This window comes from Zingiber officinale, chromosome 10B, assembly GCF_018446385.1.
Source record: "Zingiber officinale cultivar Zhangliang chromosome 10B, Zo_v1.1, whole genome shotgun sequence".
Taxonomy (NCBI): Eukaryota; Viridiplantae; Streptophyta; class Magnoliopsida; order Zingiberales; family Zingiberaceae; genus Zingiber; species Zingiber officinale.
In genome coordinates, this window is record NC_056005.1 from 91,581,968 (window position 1) to 91,599,749 (window position 17,782).

The 17,782-nt window shown below is 38.4% G+C and overlaps 1 long non-coding RNA gene across 1 annotated transcript; it reads left to right on the forward strand.

Annotated features, from left to right (window-relative positions):
* The first annotated feature begins 1,470 nt into the window (after positions 1-1,470).
* Positions 1,471-2,183, forward strand: LOC122030531. The gene is made up of 3 exons (XR_006125461.1): positions 1,471-1,673; positions 1,966-2,035; positions 2,110-2,183. It is a non-coding gene; the product is annotated as an uncharacterized LOC122030531 (long non-coding RNA).
* The last annotated feature ends 15,599 nt before the right edge of the window (positions 2,184-17,782 follow it).

Genomic DNA, 17,782 nt, shown 5'->3' on the forward strand with positions numbered 1-17,782 from the left:
AGATTTGGAATTTATGTTAATTCTATGAAGGCCTTTACTCTTTAGATCCAGTCCAACTTTCTAAGATAGATGATATACTTTTGAGATCATTCCATCTCTCCATGTAATTTCAATATAATCATCTTGCCGATCAATTATACTTCAACCCAATATAAGTTAGCAAACTTCTCATAAACTTCATTTTAACTTGATGTGTCGAAAGTTTAGATTTTGTTGAATTAAGAGAAATAATTGGAGGGGTAGAGTGCACAACATCATCATATCAATTATAATAATTCAGATGTGGATCAAGTGCATATGCCCCAACAACTTACAATCGAATTCCAAGTCTTCAAGCTTAGACCATTTTACACATGTAGTTTGTTTTTGAAAATTCACATTTTTTACTATAGTGTGGCTACATTCAATGGAATTGTTCTTCTTTGAATATCTTTTCAATGACATATTGTCTTGGGAAAAATTCATTATTTTGTGTATGTCCAATTAACAATGTTATTGCAGCCCATATGCTTTAGTTCCATCTTGCTAGAGCACATCCATCTTGATAATTATGTTTGCAATGAGAACAGCTCTTTCACAGTCCTCTTCTTTCCTGAGCTTTCTTAGCAACAAATGGCAGAGGCTGACAGAAATTGGTTAGCCTCTGCCATTGTGAACAAAGGGTTGCTCTTTCTTAATGAAAGAGCTCTTCTCATTGTGAACATAGCTACCAAGGTGAATGTGCTCTAGCAAGATAGAACCAAACCATATGCGTTGCAATCAACATTCGTTAATTGGACGTCATACTTAAAATAATAAATTTTTCTCAAAATAATATGTTATTGAAAAGACATTTAAAGAAGAAGATAGTTCCATTGAATGTAGCCGCACTGGCATAGCAAAAATGTCAATTGGCAGAAATGAACTACTTGTGTAAGATGGTTTAAGCTTAAAGACTTGGAATTTGATTGTGATGAAGTTGTTGGGGCATATGCACTTGATCCACATCTAAATTATCATTACTACTATGATGATATTGTGTGTTCTATCACTCCAACTATTTCTCTTGATTCAACATAATTTGAATTTTCGGCACATCAAGTTAAAATGAAGTTTGTGAAAAGTTTGCTCGATTATATTGGGTTGGAAGTATAACGGATCGATAAGATGGTTATATTGAAGTTACATGGACAGATGGAATGATCTCAAAAATATATTATCTGTTTTGAAAAGTTGCACTGACTCTAATACTTAAAGGCCTTCATAGAATTAACATAAATTCTAAATTTATAAGTTCCTTAATTTTTTTAGTTGCAGAAGTGGTTATATCTACTTTAATTATATTACCTTTTTTCAGATTGGACCACATGAAATTTATTTTGTTAATTGGTATGATAATGAACTTACTCAGAATGGTTCTAATATTGATGAAAATAAGACAGATGAAATTAATTTAGACTTGAGTCTTAGTCTTAGTGGAATTGTTGATTTAATAAATTCACTCTTTATTTGTTAATATTGTTTTTTTTTTATTTTTGATATTGGTCTTCCATTATAGGAAATTGAATTAGAGAACCATAGTGAGAGCATTGCAACATCGCAAGAAGATAATACTGGCCGACTAGAAGCCGGAGAAATGGAAGTTGATGACATTTTGGACCAATCATCATCAATACAACAAACTGATGACAAAGGTAGAAATATTCTGAATGATGTGTATAATTTCAAGAACTTTGATGTTGCTAAAAACCCACTGGATCATCATTATCTTGGTGGTGTTGGGATGATAATTGATTATCTATTCAGTTTTATGCTTAATTTTTTAGACAAAATTTTCACTGCTAAATTGTACATTCTTCATATATCTGCTTTATTTGAAATCTGTCACTATTTATTTCATTCTCAAATATGTAAAATTTGTATTTAGATTGTGTGCGTGTTTTTTTTAGTTTGTTTGCTGTATTAATTATGGTAATCAAAATGCAGCTTAGTGATGCAAGGAACTGGATTAAAAAGATCCAACAAGAATGGAATATTCTTGGGACGAATCTACCTGGTAAGTTAAGATGACTGATCAATCAGTATTCAGTATTTATGCAAGCATGAATTCTACTTATGCTCTCTTTACAGATGCTATTTTTGTTCAAGTATCTGAGGAGCGGTAATAGTTGGAGCAAGTGGAATGTCATATCATGATGGCATTTTCTTCTTTGATTTTTTTACCTTCGTCCATACTACCCTCAAGTCCCACCGGTAATTATTATAATATTGTTATCTTCTGTCCAGATACTAACATTCAATTCAGTATACACTTTGCTAGTTGTTTATTCTGAACTGATCAAAAAGTAATCCTATTTCTGCAGTCTGTCTATGATCATTCTGGTGGCTATCGGATATACCCAAATCTGTTTGTTGATGGGAATGTATGCTTAAGTTTGCTAAACACATGGAAAGGGAAATGAAATCTGGGTTACATCTTCCACAATCCTCCAAGTCTTTTTTTTCACTACAGGGACTGGTTCTCAATGATAAGCCCTATTTCAATGCAGCTGGTTATCATAAGAAGATTCAAACAATTGAAGATGAGAAGAATGCAATTTTGTACAATGAGAACACCTATCTACTCAACCTGAAAAGGATGCTGCATCTTTTGTAAAGATCTCCTAAGGTTGGTGCGACAAGCACATCCTATCACCAATTAATTTTGACTGCAAACCATGGTGAATTCATATTATTTAGTTTAGTTCTTCCTATTGTGTAAACATTTATGCAGTCATATTTGAATTATAGTTGGTCATAATTTTTCTGTGATGTGGCTGTTTGGACACTTGAAAATCAAGTATGACTTTTAATTCATAGATGTTGGGAGTAAACCCGTTACAATCTGTGTGATCGTCTCAGAAGTTCTTTTCCACGCTTCTGAGTGCGTACCAGAATCACAAGGACTTACATTCAAGTAGGTTTGAGCAGATAATCTCAAACTGTCGACTCTAGCGAGCCGAGCCACACACCGAGTAGGTGAGTCGCGGACACCGTGAGTTGTCGAGCGGCGCCATGTTGCTGCTGAGATTTGCTGACAGGATGTCGAGAGCTACAACACGAACTCATAGTGGATGCCGAGTCCAGTAGAGCGCTGTCTCCTTAAAATAGATTCAGACCCTCCGCGGTACTCAGAGGATTAGGTGAGCGTCTGTTTCCCAGGATAAAACGGCAAGATCACGAGCACAACCGAGCACTGGTTGTCGTGACGATCTGAATTAGATCCGAAAACTATCATTATTTCTGTCGAGCAAAAGAAGTGCACAACAGAAGGGAAGGAAACATGGAGATTCAAGGAGGAAGAGAAGCATGTGCTCACTTGTGCTCTTCTCACACAAAGTTCACTTAAGTTTTCTCACTCAAAGATCGCTTGAGTTTTTTCTGTCTTCATTCCTCTCAACGATTTTTTATAGACCTCTGTTCTGCTTGCAAGCACAACAAGCAAGCCACGTTGTGGCTTGCATGCTTGCCAATGAGCAAGCCACAACGTGGCTTGAATGCAAGCTTGCCAACAAGCATGCCACGTGGCGTGCAGGCAAGCCACATGGCGTGCAGGCAAGCTGGCGACCTTCTTACTCGGATATATCATGTCCTGACCGATTTTATGAGCAATGGGGTTCACATAAAGACCCCTCGGGTTGATGTCATCCAGGCTCTGGATTCTCACCCCCTTTGTTTCGAATCAGCCGGAAAGCTTCACTTTTTTTTGTGGGACTGAAATCCACACGTCGTGTTTCCATTCAATTTTTTCCAACAATCCCCCACAGGAATGGAAACAAGGATGTGTGATAGTCTTCGACAGTTGAGTCGAGTATAGGATAGGTAGGTGTTACCCTTTGAGCTTTCCCTTGTAAACTCTGTTTGCTCACTGGCTAATTAGTAGACGTGATGTCCTTGAATTGTTCGGCCGTTGGTGTAACCATGGACAGAGTTTTACCCACGACTCTCCCTGATATAGCGTAAGTCTTATGAGTGTGTTCGTTCTTGGCCATGAATACGCTTGGTTCTGTGAGAAGTTCTAAGAATTGTGCCTCCAATTCTCTTCGAAGCGGCCTCACTTCTTTTTTACATAGGTGATCTCTCAAGAGTTGCCATTTACTCTTCTTGATCATTAAAAGCCTATCAGCTTACCCTGATCTGGTCACTGTTTCATTGGGCTACCCACAGTGTGTCTAGTCAGTGCAGATTAGTTGGCCCTTTGAACCTAGTTCTTGGGATCTCCAGTCAGCATAGGTTGGGTGTCCTCTGCACTGATTGCTGACAACGACATCAAGCCCATTCCCTATGATGAGCTTGCAACTATCTCTCGATTTAACCCCTTGGTTAGCGGATCCGCTAAGTTATCCTTTGACTTCACATAGTCAATAGTGATAACACCAGTTGAGAGTAGTTGTCTAATGGTATTATGTCTACGACGTATATGTCTAAACTTACCATCATACAGATGGCTTTGTGCCCGACCGATTGTTGATCAACTATCGCAATGTATACAAATCGTCGGCACAGGTTTTAGCCAACGTGGAATATCTTCTAATAATTGTCGTAGCCATTCAACCTCTTCACCACATTTGTCAAGAGCTACAAACTCAGATTTCATCGTGGATCTGGTTATTACGGTTTGCTTAGAAGATTTTCAGGAAATGGTTGCACCAGCTAAAGTGAAGACATATCCACTCGTAGACTTAGAGTCTTTTATATCAGATATCCAACACGCATCGCTGTATCCTTCGATCACAGCAGGATATCTTGTATAGTGCAGTCCATATTCACGAGTGTACCTTAAGTACATCAATACTCTTGTTATCCCTTTCTAGTGCTCAATATCGGGATTACTCGTGTATCTGCTCAGTCTGCTTACTGCATAGGCTAAGTCTGGTCGTGTACAACTCATCAAGTACATCAAACTTCCAATCACTCGAGAGTACTCTATCTGCGAGATACTTTCACCTTGATTTTTCGATAGATATTGACTCGTATCTATCGGCGTTCGTGCCAATGCAGTATCACCCTTGGTGAATTTCTCAAAAATCTTGTCCACGTAATGGGACTGACTAAGAACAAGTCCTTCTGTCATTCTAAGAATTTTGATTCCTAGAATCACATCAACTAGGCTCATGTCTTTCATGTCAAATCTTGAGTTCAACATATTTTTAGTGGATTCGATTATCTTATCATTACTTCCAATGATAAGTATGTCATCTACATAGAGGCACAAGATGACATAGTCACTCTCTGTGGTTCTCACATAGACACATTTATCACATTCATTGATCTTGAAGCCACATTCTTTCATGGCATTATCAAATGTCTTATGCCACTGCTTTTGTGCTTGTTTCAAACCATATAATGACTTCACCAATCTACAGACCTTATTTTTTCTATCTTAACATAGAAAACCCCTCAGGTTGGTCCATATAGATTTCCTCTTCTAAATCCCCGTTTAGAAAGACTATCTTTACATCCATTTGATGTCTTTCGAGATTCCATAGAGCAGCGATAACGAACAATACTCTAATGGAAGTTATTCTAGATACCGGAGAGTATGTATCGAAGTAATCAAGGCTTTCTCGTTGTCGGTATCCTTTGATTGCCAATCTGGCCTTGTATTTATCGATTGTGCCATCTGATTTCATTTTCTTCTTGAAGATCCACTTACACCCTAGTGGTTTACTTCCCGGAGGAAGATCCAGAAGATCCCAAGTGTGATTTTGCAAAATAGATTCTATCTCAGAGGCAATTACCTCTTTCCAGTGAGTTCCATCAAAACAGCCTATAGCTTCTGAGTAACTTCGGGGCTCACTCTCCAACATGAATGTGATAAAATCCGATTCATAGGATTTTTCTACCCGAGCTCTTTTGCTCCGTCTAGGCTCAACCTCCACGGGTTCCTCTTCATCATTATCTTCTTATTCGCCTGGTGTTTCGGTTGTCCGTTTTGAGGAGCTAGCTTCCTCCCGGGTCTTATACGGAAATACATGCTCGAAGAACGAGGCATTTCTCGATTCGATTATCGAGTTCTTGTGTATCTCCGGTATGTGTGACTCATACACAAAATTTATACGCAGTGTTGTTTGTGCATAGTTAATGAATATGCAATCAACAGTCTTTGGTCCTATCTTAATCCTTTTCGGATCAGGCACCAACACTTTGGCAAGACACCCCCACATTCATAAATATTTGTAGGACGGTTGTCTTCCATTCCACAACTCATAAGGACTCTTATCTATTTTCTTCCAGGGTACCTTATTTAAAAGGTAATTAGCTGTTAACACAACTTCCTCCCACATGAACTCCGGCAGTCCAGAGCTTAATAGAAGAGCATTCATCATCTCCTTTAGAGTTCAATTCTTTCGCTCAACAAATCCATTTTGCTGAGGAGTATAAGGAGCTGTTGTTTCGTGTCTGATCCCATGTCCAGCACACAACTCAGCGAATGGTGATACATATTTACCGCCTCGGTCACTTCGAACCACCTTAATCTTTCTATTACGTTGGTTTTCAACCTCATTTTTATAAAGAGCGAATTTCTCTATAGCTTCATCCTTACTTTTGAGAAGATACACATAATAGTATTTTGTGTTATCATCTACAAAAGTAATGAAATATTTATTACCACCACGTGTTGGCGTACTTTTTAGGTCGCACACATTAGTGTGGATTAGGTCAAGTGGTTCATTACTTCTTTCAATATGTTGAAAGGATGACCTTGTCATTTTCGCTTCAACACAAATCTCACACTTGTGTTTTGGGTCAAGGTGGAATGTAGGTATGCTATGCATGTTTATTAATCTACATAATACATCGTAGTTAACATGCCCTAGTCTACCATGCCACAAACACGAAGACTCAAGCATATAAGTGGAAGAATTTCCATTTTTATTTATCTTGGGCCTAATGACCATTACATTGAGCTTAAACAACCCATCAGATACATAGCCCCTTCCTATAAACACTCCATTCTTGGACAGTACAACTCTGTCTGATTCAAAGACAATACAAAAGCCATGCTTGCTTAACAGTGATCCGGATACTAGATTCTTCAAATCTCTGGAACATACAACACATTGTTCAGAGTGAGATCCTTGCTCGAGGTCATCTTCAGTACCACCTTTCCTTGGCCCATGATGTCCGAGGTTGCTGAGTTCCCCATGAATAGTTTGTCTCTAGTGACTTTTTCGAAGTTGTGGAGCAGCTCCTTATTGCAGCACACATGTCTGGTGGCTCCAGTATCGATCCACCATTGCCGAGGATTGGAACCTATTAGGTTCACCTCAAAGATCACGGCGCAGAGATCCATATCTTGTTCTCCTGCCAGGTTGACCTCAGGTTTTTTCTTCTTTGGCCTTTTACAGTCTGAAGCCTTGTGACCCATACGATCACAATTGTAACATTTCCCTAAGAACTTCTTTTTCATGTTTTGTCCTTTGGGTTGCGTCGTGGAAGATTTTGGATGCTTCCGTTTTGAGCTTTGTCCGTGTTCAACAACATTGGCTTTTACAGTAGCCTGAGAGAACAGTTTTCTCTCCGAACTCTTGTTGCCTTCTTCTATACGAAGGCGAACAACAAGTTCCTCCAGGTTCATTTCCTTCCGCTTGTGCTTCAGATAATTCTTAAAGTCCTTCCAGCCAGTTGGTAGCTTTTCGATGATAGTTGCCACTTGGAAGGTTTCGCTCAGAGTCATACCTTCTGAGTGAATTTCTTGTAAGAGTACTTGAAGCTCATGGGCTTGACTGATTACAGACTTCGAGTCACTCATCTTATAGTCCAGGAAATGACCAATAATAAACTTTTTGGCCCGAGCATCCTCCGATTTATATTTCTTGTCCAGAGATTCCCACAGTTCCTTTGCCGTTTTCATCTCACAATACACAAGATAGAGTGAGTCGGCAAGATTGTTAAGGATGTAGTTTCGACAGAGGAACTCAGAATCGTTCCATTTGTCGATCAGAAGGAGAGTATTCACCTCATCTACACCCTTAACAACCTTGGGAGTTTTCTCAGTCAAGATACGTGTCAGACCTAGCGTGGTTAAGTAGAAGAACATCTTCTACTGCCACCGCTTGAAATTCACTCCTGTGAATTTTTTTGGTTTTTCCCCATGATTGATTGACACATTCCCAATCGGGGTGAAGGAGGCCGGCACATGTTGAGCCTGTTGCATCTCAACATTTTCTGCCGCCATGGTAACAGGACGAATCTGTTTTAAGTTTTGTTGGGAGTAAACCCGTTACAATCTGTGTGATCGTCTCAGAAGCTCTTTTCCATGCTTCTGAATGCGTACCAGAGTCACAAGAACTTACATTCAAGTAGGTTTGAGCAGATAATCTCAAACTGTCGACTCTAGCGAGCCGAGCCACGCGCCGAGTAGGTGAGTCGCGGACACCGTGAGTTGTCGAGCGACGCCACGTTGCTGCTGAGAGTTGCTGACAGGATGCCGAGAGCTGCAACACGAACTCAAAGTGGATGCCGAGTCCAGCAGAGCGCTGTCTCCTTAAAACAGATTCGGCCCCTCTGCGGTGATCAGAGGATTAGGTGGGTGTCTGTTTCCCAGGATAAAACGGCAAGATCACGAGCACAACCGAGCACGGGTTGTCGTGACGATCTGAACTAGATCCGAAAACTATCGCTATTTCTGTCGAGCAAAAGAAGTGCACAACAGAAAGGAAGGAAACATAGGGATTCAAGGAGGAAGAGAAGCACGTGCTCACTTGTGTTCTTCTCACACAAAGCTCACACAAAGCTCACTTAAGTTTTCTCACTCAAAGATCACTTGAGTTTTTTCTGTCTTGCTTCATTCCTCTCAACGGTCTTTTATAGACGTCTGTTTTGCTAGCAAGCACAACAAGCAAGCCACGTTGTGACTTCAATGCTTGTCAATGAGCAAGCCACAACGTGGCTTGCATGCAAGCTTGCCAACAAGCAAGCCACAACGTGGCTTGCATGCAACAACGTGGCGTGCAGGCAAGCCACGTGGCGTGCAGGCAAGCCACGTGGCGTGCAGGCAAGCTGGCGACCTTCTTACACGGATATATCATGTCCTGACCGATTTTATGAGCAATGAGGTTCACAAAAAGACCCCTCGGGTTGATGTCATCCGGACCCTGGATTCTCACCCCCTTTGTTCCAAATCAGTCGGAAAGCTTCACTTTTCTTTGTGGGACTGAAACTCACACGTCGTGTTTCCATTCAATTTTTTCCAACAATAGATTCTAAAACTCTCTTCTAGTTATTGTTGTCGATGACTACAACCAACAGTTGCATATCATCCTTTTGCATTCCAATTTTTCCACTTTGTTTATTTGGAGAGACAAATCCTATCAATTCAACAATCTTTTTATTGCATTTTCTTTCCACGTCGTTTTTGCTGATGCATTTAGGTTTTGTTTTTGATGGTTATGTAATTGGTACAATTCCGCCCATGATGATCGATCATGGTCGGTCTCAAGTTCGGATAAAGATGGAGAGTTGCGTTAGGTTGTCAATTAGCGTTAAAATTATGACAAATATTCAATGAATGGATTCATTAAATTATTATGCTAATGCTAGGTTGTTTTCCAGAAGGAACACGTTACAGGGTCTGACTGTAACGTCTCGGCAAGGATCACTACATCTCTAGAACTCGGGTGTAGTACTTGTTGGTGCGGTTAGCACTAACGATTTAACCCAGGTTTTGATGAATGACAAATCATGTTAAGTTAGTCTGTTGTTGTCTAACACTCTGATCGAGTGTGCAGAAGAAGTCCAAACAGGTCGAAGGGCTGACCGGATGTATGGCACGAAGCCCAGCTAGGTCGACGGGCTGACCGAATAGCTGGCACGAAGTCCAGCTAGGTCGACGGGCTTACCGGATAGCTGGCATGAAGTCCAGACGGGTCGACGGGCTGACCGGACGTTTGGCAGGTAAGTGAGGTAAGTCACTAGAGGGGAGTGACTGCGAGGACGCGTTCACGGGAAGGGAACATTAGGAGTCGATCCGGCTTAGATCCATTTCGGATATCTAAGTCGAGATCGTGACTAGATTCCGGTCTCGGAAAGACGGAATCTAAGTCATACTCTGTTTTGCTAAGTTATACTGAACTCATAAACTGTGCTAACACTTTATTTTGTAGGATCTATTTGTCTCGGACTAACCTTGTTTTGCAGGAAAATTGTTCGCTGGAAAAAGGTGGTCTGGGCGCCCGGAGGTCCGGGCGCCCGGGAGGCACCCGGGTGCCCTAGAGGCAAAAATTATCCTGATCGCGCGTCGCCACTTGGAGCTCGCTGGTTGGACTTGCCACGTCTCACCAGGGAGCCCGGAAGGGATCCAGGGCGCCCCGAGCTTCATATAAAAGATGGGGCGGAGGCAGAGCTGAAAATCAACAACAAGAAAGTCTTCTACTGTTTGCTCTACTACTCTGCGCTCCAGCGACGCTAACAAAGATCCGACAATACGCTCCTTTCCTTTTCTTTAATTCTTGTCGGTATTTTCTTTATTTTGCTAGCATTCCTGTACTGTAAATTGTAATCATTTTCGAACTGCTAGTGATTGCCCAACGAAAGTACTCACGGAGTATGGGCCTTCGAGTAGGAGTCGTCATAGGCTCCGAACGAAGTAAAAAACATCATGTTCAGTTTGTCTAAGTTTTTTTTTTTATTATTCCGCTGCGCTTAACTCTTATTAACGCTGTTTTTCGAATCGATATTCACCCCCCCTCTATCGACGTTTCACGATCCAACAAGTGGTATCAGAGTAGGTACCGCTCTGATTTGGTGCAACCACCAATCAGACAGAGGGTGAAAATATTCTTTTTCTGTTTTTTCTTAATTCTAATATGATATTATTATTATTAATTTGGATTTTTTTTCTTTCTTTTTTATCGCAATTAAATCTATATTAGTGCAACACTAATTTAGATACTGCTATAATTTTTTTCCCGCACTGCTAATCCAAGACCAAGTCTTGGGATATTTTTCTTTCGTTGTTTACTTGTGTGCAGGATGTCTCAACTAGAAGGCTTTAGTACAGTACGTCCTCCCCTATTCAACGAGGATGACTTCTCGTACTGGAAGAAAAGAATGGAGGTGTACCTAAAGACAGACTACGATCAATGGTTTAGCGTTATAAAGGCGTACCGAACTCCAGTCGACAACTCCGGAAATCCACTAGACCTGGAACAGTGGACTCCGGACATGAGGAAAAAGGCATCAACAGAAAATAAGGCAATCAACACGCTACATTGCGGCCTAACACGAGAAGAGCTGAATCGCGTCGGACCGCATCAGAATGCTAAAGAATTGTGGGACAAACTGATCGAGTTGCACGAAGGAACGAGCGATGCAAAGGTAACAAAAAGAGACCTACTTTTAAATAAAATATTTAATATAAAAATGCAGGAAGGGGAAACGGCAAGTCAACTGTATGCAAGAATCAAGGACGTCCTCAATGGACTCCACGCGATAGGCCACCAGATGGAAAACAGAGATTTAATAAGGTACGCACTAAATGCCTTTCCTCGTAATAGCTTGTGGGCATCAATTATAGATGCCTACAAAATTTCGAAAAATCTATCTAAGTTAAAATTAGACGATCTTTTCTGTGAGTTAGAATTACATGAATAAACTAATGCTGGAGCCGAGAAAGGTATTGCTTTATTTGTAGGCTCATCCAAAGAAAAGAAGAGCAAATCTGAATCTGAAGAAGATTCTGATCAAGATTCCGAAGACGAAGAACACCTGGTGAACCTAGTAAGAAAAATGTTCACCAGGAGAAAAAGAAGCTTCAGCAAGAAGGACCTTCAAAAGATCAGTTCTCCCTCGGAACAAAAGAACGTGACGTGCTTCGGATGCAATAAAAAGGGGCACTACAAGAACGAATGCCCAAGACTGAAGTTCGACAAACCAAAGCCAACCAAAAAGAAGGCCCTCAAAGCAACGTGGGACGACTCCTCGGACGAATCGGAGGCAGAAGAGCAGAAATACCAGAGCCATCTCGCGCTGATGGCCCGCGAAGCTGAAACGGAAGACGAGTCGAAAGATGAAGACGGGTTGATCCCGAATCAAGCCACGAGTCCGTACTCGTTTCCGAAGGCTCGGATGAGGTACATTTTAATTTAAATAAAAAGTTTTTTAGAATTATTTCCTGCTTAAATAGTAAGTTAATTAAAATAGAAAATGAAAACAAATCACTCCTTGAGGAAAATCAAGACCTCAAGGAACAAATAAAAAATTTAAATCCAACTCAATATCTAATACTTGAAGAGAATTCATCATTAAAATCAGAAATTAATAACTTAAAAGAGATACTCGAAAAATTCACTACAAGATCAAAAAATCTAGACTTAATCCTGAACAATCAAAAAGCATGTTATAATAAAACCGGACTTGGATACAAGTCGAACTCAAATAAAACCTTTAAATCATTAATAACCCAATACAAATCAACTAATCAAGCTTGGGTTCCGAAAGCGTGTTTGACCATGCAAGTAGGAATGAATCAATATTACATACCTAAAGAAAAAATATATTATATAAACTCGAATAAACCAAATAAAAAACCAAAATACAAGTCAAAGAAATCACAAACTCAACGAAATATAAATTATCACCAAGTTAATTATAATTATAAAAGAAATCGACACAAACCTAAAACGAAAATTTAAATTAAAGGCCAATAATTCAGGGGGAGACTCCAGAATATCTGACACCTTCAAAACTAACTTACCCGACAGGGTAACCTAAACAAACTAACCCGACAGGGTAATTAGAATTAGTTAAAAAGAGACCAAGTTTAACTTGAATCATGGTACTGGTGAAGTTTTTGGATGATAGTACGTTAGGGAAGCTTGGGCATCATATGTCTAGAAAGATATGGTTTCGATCTGGTGCATTTGGCCAAGTGGAACTGACCGAAGCTACCCTTAAATGGATCCTAACTAGTTAGACCAAGATTTAGTACTAAGCTTCGTGGATAGGACTATTCGGAAAACCTCGAAAGGTTGGTTACTTCTAATGACGTCCATGTGACTCACCAAGCTTAGAAGTTTATCCGAAAAATGCCTATCTATAATTAAAATATAACCCATCTCACAAAATTATAGATTTCGCTGAATGAAAACTTAAATCCGGTGAGATGACTAAGGATCAAAATTAAAACTTCGAATTTAAAATTAAATTTCAAGTTTCAAATGAATTAAAATTAAAATTTTGAATTTCAAATTAAATTAAATTAAAATTAAATTTCGAATTTAAAATTAAATTTCAAATTTCAAATGAATTAAAATTAAAATTTTGAATTTCAAATTAAATTAAATTAAAATTAAAATTCGAATTTCAAATTTAAATTAAATTTTGAATTAAAACTTTTTTTTTAATTCATTTTAAACCTTAACTTCTTTCCACGTCGTTTTTGCTGATGCATTTAGGTTTTGTTTTTTATGGTTATGTAATTGGTACAATTCCGCCCATGATGATCGATCATGGTCGGTCTCAAGTTCGGATAAAGATGGAGAGTTGCGTTAGGTTGTCAATTAGCGGTAAAATTATGACAAATATTCAATGAATAGATTCATTAAATTATTATGCTAATGCTAGGTTGTTTTCCAGAAGGAACACGTTACAGGGTCTGACTGTAACGTCCGGCAAGGATCACTACATCTCTAGAACTCGGGTGTAGTACTTGTTGGTGCGATTAGCACTAACGATTTAACCCAGGTTTTGATGAATGACAAATCAGGTTAAGTTAGTCTGTTGTTGCTAACACTCTGATCGAGTGTGCAGAAGAAGTCCAGACAGGTCGACGGGCTGACCGGATGTCTGGCATGAAGCCCAGATAGGTCGACGAGCTGACCGGATAGCTGGCACGAAGTCCAAGCGGGTCGACGGGCTGACCGGACGCTTAGGCACGAAGTCCAGGTAGGTCGACGGGCTGACTTGATAGCTGGCACGAAGTCCAGACGGGTCGACGGGCTGACCGGACGTCTGACAGGTAAGTGAGGTAAGTCACTAGAGGGGAATGACTGCGAGGACGCGTTCCCGGGAAGGGAACATTAGGCGTCGATCCGGCTTAGATCCATTTCGGATATCTAAGTCAAGATCGTGACTAGATTCCGGTCTCGGAAAGACGGAATCTAAGTCATACTCTTTTTTGCTAAGTCATACTGAACTCATAAACTGTGCTAACACTTTATTTTGCAGGATCTATTTGTCTCAGACTAACCTTGTTTTGCAGGAAAGTTGTTCGCTGGAAAAAGGTGGTCCGGGCGCCCGGAGGTCCGGGCGCTCGGAGGTCCGGGCGTCCGGGAGGCACCCGGGCGGCCTGGAGGCAAAAATTATCCTGATCGCGCGTCGCCACTTGGAGCTCGCTGGTTGGACTTGCCACGTCTCACCAGGGCGCCCGGAAGGGATCCAGGGCGCCCCGAGCTTCATATAAAAGATGGGGCGGAGGCAGAGCTGAAAATCAACAACAAGAAAGTCTTCTACTGTTTGCTCTACTGCTCTGCGCTCCAGCGACGCTAACAAAGATCCAACAATACACTTCTTTCCTTTTCTTTAATTCTTGTCGGTATTTTCTTTATTTTGCTAGCATTCCTGTACTGTAAATTGTAATCATTTTCGAACTACTAGTGATTGCCCAACGAAAGTACTCACGGAGTATGGGCCTTCGAGTAGGAGTCGTCATAGGCTCCGAACGAAGTAAAAAACATCGTGTTCAGTTTGTCTAAGTTTTTTTTTTATTATTCCGCTGCGCTTAACTCTTATTAACGCTGTTTTCCGAATCGATATTCACCCCCCCCTCTATCGACGGTTCACGATCCAACAGTACTAAATATGTAAGAGTTCACGTTACAAAGTCTGACTGTAACATATCAGCAAAGATCGCTACATCTTCATGAGAACTTGAGTGTAGTATTAAATAGGTAAGAGTTCTCACATCATAGGTCGGATAAATACAAATATAATGGGAAAATTAATAATATAAAATTTGAAAGATGGAACATAGAAACTCTCACTGGTAAATCATTTGAGGTAGTAGATACAATGATTAAGAGAAGAATTAGTATTTTGTATGTACAAGAGACAAAATTGATAGGCGAGAAGGCAAAGATAAAAAACTCATGTTTTAAGTTATGGTACACTGAAAATAGTAAAGTAAGAAATGAAGTGATTATTATTGTAGATAGTTTGTTAAAGAATAAAGTTGTAGGAGTGGTTAGAAAAGGGGATACAATTGTAGTCTTTAAGATAATAGTGACGAAAGAAATTATGAACATAATTAGCGTATATGCACCGCAAATAGGATTAGATGAAGTTACCAAATCAAGGTTTTGGGATGACTTAGATATAATATTATAAAATATTCTACTAAATAAAATGATTTTAATAAGAGGTTATCTAAATAGGCATGTCAGAGTGAAAAATGAGAAATATGAGAGGGTACATGAGAGTTATGAGTTTGAAACGAGAAATGAGGAAAGGAAAACTATATTAGATTTTGCGATAGTATATAACCTTATATTAGTTAATACATTTTTTAAGAAAAGAGAAGAACACTTAATCACATTCAAAAGTGGAAATAATAAATCGCAAATTGACTTTCTTGTGGTTAGGAAAAAGGATAGAAAGATTTGTAAATATTGCAAAGTCATCCCTAGAGAAATCTTAACTACCCAAGATATGTTAGTAGTGTTGGATATACGTCTCAAATATAGTATTAATAGAAAGAAAATATATACGATTCCTATAATTAAGCGGTGGAAGTTAAAGGATGAGAAGTAAAATATATTTAAGGAGAAGGTAGAAGTACAAACATTAGGTGAAATATACGATAACTCTAATACAACATGGGATAAGATGGTATTAAAGTTGAAAATAGTAGCTAAGATTGTACTTGGTGAGTCAAAGGGATATGCACCACTAAATAAGGAATATTGGTGGTGAAATAAGAAAGTACAAAAAAAGTGAAGGAAAAACGAATAACTTATAAGGAATTATATATTTGTAGGAACGAGGAAAACTTAAAAAATATACAATAGCCAAGAAAGAAGCTAAGAAAGTAGTGAGTGAAACAAAAAATGAAACTTTTGAATAATTATATATAAAATTTGATAAAAAAAAAGGAAAAGAGATATTTATAAAATAGTTAAAATAAGAGAAAGGAAAACAAGAGATCTTATTTAAATAAAATACATTAAAGATGAATATAATACAGTATTAATAAACGATGAAGAAATAAAAGAGCGGTGGAAGAAGTATTTTTATCAATTTTTTAATGAAGATTTAGGTGACCAACTTAACTTAGGTAATTTAAGTAGGTCAATGAGTATAGAAATTTTAATTTTTATCGTAGAATTCAAATTTCAGAAAAGAACAAACTTTAAATGGGATGCATAATGGAAAAACTGTTGGATCAGATGATATTCCGATAGAGGTATAGAAGTGCCTACGGAAACAAGGTATTGAATGACTTACAAAATTATTTAATATGATATTGAAAATGAAAAAAATATCTGATCAATGAAGGATAAGTACTTTAGTTTCCTTATATAAAAATAAGAGAGACGTATAAAATTATGCAAATTATAGGGGTATTAAACTATAGGGGTATTAAACTAATGAGTCATACCATGAAATTTAGGAAAAGTAATAGAAAAAAGATTAAAGAAGGAATCCACAATAACCAAAAATCAATTTGGGTTCATGCCTAGAAGGTCGACAATAAAAGCTATACATTTTCTTAGACAATTAATTGAGAAATATCGGGAGCAAAAACAAGATCTACACATGGTATTCATTGACTTAGACAAAGTTTATGTTAGAGTTTCAAGAGAAATTATATAAAGAAATCTAGAAAAGAGATGTGTTAGTGTAACATATATTGAACTAATTAAGGATATGTATGAAGATATAACAACCAGAGTAAATACTTCAGGCGGAGTAACTGAAATATTTCCAATACAGATAAGATTATATCAAGGGTTAACTTTAAGTCACTATCTTTTTACACTAATTATGGGCAAACTCATTGTGCACATTTAAGACATAGTACTATAGTACATGTTGTTTGCAGATTATTTTAATAGATGAAACACGTGAAGTAAATGCTAAATTAGAATCTTGGAGGGAAACATTAAAATGGAAATGTTTTAAACTTAGTAGATTCAAGACAAAATATATGAAATTTAATTTTAACAATATTAGAAGTAATGAGACAATTGTTAAGATATGAGAGGACGAGTTATCCGAAACCGAGAGATTTAAATATTTAGGATCATTTTTGTAAAACGATGGAGGGATTGAGAGAGATGTCTTACATAAAATACAAGCAAGATGGTTGAAATGGAGGGGAACATCGAGTGTTTTATGTGGTCGTAAAGTATATTTAAAATTTAAAGGTAAGTTCTATAAAACCGCAGTTAGACTTGGTTTGTTATATGAAGTTGAATGTTAGGCTATGACTCGAGCACATGAGCAGAAGATGTAAGTTGCAGAGATGAGGATGTTTAGGTGGATGTGTGGACATACGAGGATGGACAAAATAAGAAATGAGAGCATTAGAGAGAAAGTCGGAGTTGCATCTATTGAGAAAAAATTCTGAGAGACGCGTTTAAGATGATATAGACATGTATTTAGACGACCAATAAATGTTTCTATTAGACGATGTAAAGTTATGATAAATATGTATGTCAAACGAGAAAAAGGAAGATAAAAAAGAATGGGTTAATAATAATAAAATAAGATAAAATTTATTTAAGTATAGATAATGATATATTAGGAGATAGAGTTTAAT